This window comes from Callithrix jacchus, chromosome 9, assembly GCF_049354715.1.
Source record: "Callithrix jacchus isolate 240 chromosome 9, calJac240_pri, whole genome shotgun sequence".
Taxonomy (NCBI): domain Eukaryota; kingdom Metazoa; phylum Chordata; class Mammalia; order Primates; family Cebidae; genus Callithrix; species Callithrix jacchus.
In genome coordinates, this window is record NC_133510.1 from 55,040,595 (window position 1) to 55,042,392 (window position 1,798).

General features: G+C 42.5%; 1 non-coding gene across 1 annotated transcript; it reads right to left on the reverse strand.

The window, feature by feature from the left end:
- Positions 1 to 359: 359 nt before the first annotated feature.
- LOC118144741 (U1 spliceosomal RNA) lies at positions 360 to 524 on the reverse strand. The gene has a single exon (XR_004729479.1). It is a non-coding gene; the product is annotated as a U1 spliceosomal RNA (small nuclear RNA).
- Positions 525 to 1,798: the final 1,274 nt, after the last annotated feature.

The following is a 1,798-nucleotide window of genomic DNA, read 5'->3' on the forward strand; positions in this document are numbered from 1 at the left end:
GGAGTCTTGCTTTGTCACCCAGGCTAGAGTATAGTGACACAATCTCGGCTTACTGCAACTTCTGCCTCCTGAGTTCAAGTGGTTCTCATGCCTCAGCCTCCTGAGTAGCTGGGATTACAGGTGTGTGCCACCACACCTAGGTAATTTTTGTATTTTTAGTAGAGATGAGGTTTCACTATGTTGGCCAGGCTGGTCTCAAATTCCTGACCTCAAGTGATCAACCTGCCTCGGCCTCTCAAAGCACTGGGATTATAGGCGTGAGTTGCCATCCTGGGCTCATTTTTTTTTTCTTTTCTTTCTTTTTCATTCTTTTCCTTTTAAAAAAATTTTTTTAATTTTTATAAAGATATTAACTAAACCAGGGGAAAGCGTGAACACAGTCTCCCACTACCACAAGTTATGAAGTCGAGTTTCCCACATTTGGGGAAATCGCAGGGGTCAGCACATTCGGAGTGCAATAGATAAGCCTTGTCCTGGGAAAACCACCTTTGTGATCATGGTATCTCCCCTGCCAGGTTAAGTATTCTTTTCATTTTTTTAAGACAGGATCTCACTCTGTTGCCCAGGCTGGAGTACAGTGGCACAGTCTCAGCTTATGGCAGCCTCAATTTTTTGGGCTGTAGGAATCTTCCCCACTCAGCCTCCTGACTAACTAGGACTACAGGCACATGCCACTACGCTTGGCTAATTAAAAAAATTTTTTTTTGTAAAGATGAGGTATCACTATATTGCCCAGGCTGGTCTTGAACTCCTGGGCTCAAGCAATCCTCCTGCCTCGGCCTCCTAAAAGTATTGGGATTATAGGCATGAGCCACCATGCCAGGCCATATGTGCATATTTCTAATGTACTTGGATTACCTAAAGTCATCTTTGTAGCACTCTACGGGAATGACCATAATAAAGAATGCTCAAAGATGTCATCATATGAGGGACTGAGTAGCTTTCCCTGTAGGTAAATGCAGGTAATTCTGACTGAGTATATCAAGGAGGCCTATTTAGAAGAGTTGGCATTTGAGGAGGTTTAATAACATATCTAAGTCTGTAATATTTTAAAGAACTAAAGGAACATGACAAAACGATAAGATTTGACAAAGCTTGGCGATGAGTTCACAGATGTCTCTTTACTTCTTTGCATGCTTGAAATATTTCACAATAACAACAATTAAAGTATCTCTAGGATTTGGAAAAGAGAAAAGCATTCTAAGTAGACAAGAAAGTATGAGTGCCAGGCACGGTGACTCATACCTATAATCCCAGCACTTTGGGAGATCAAGGTGGGCAAATGGCTTGAGCTCAGGAGTTCAAGATCAGCCAGGGCATCAAAGTGAGACCCCATCTCTACAAAAATACAAAAATTAGCCAGGCATGGTGGCATGCACCTATGATCCCAGCTATGCAGGAGGCTGAGGTGAGAGGATGGTTTGAGCCTGGGAAGCAGAAGTTGCAGTGAGCCATGATCATGCTACTGCACTACAGCTGTGCAACAGAACCAGATCATGTCTCAAAAAAAAAAACAAAAAAAACCTGAGCAAAAGCACAGAATCCTGAAATTCAGGGCTGGGTGTCTGGTCCTATTAAAGGTGAGTGCTAGAAAATAAGGCTGGAAAGGTAAGATAAAGTCAGATCATGCAGGACCTAAGTGGTCCTAACTAACTAAGAGGGCTGTGGTGGTGGGGAATCCCTGCAGATTTCTGATGAGTTAGATGATACAATCGGAGCAGGAAATTATAAATAGAACTCTAGGAGAATTTTACAGGATTGGGAGGGCCCAAAGTTGAAAGGATCTTATTAATAATGA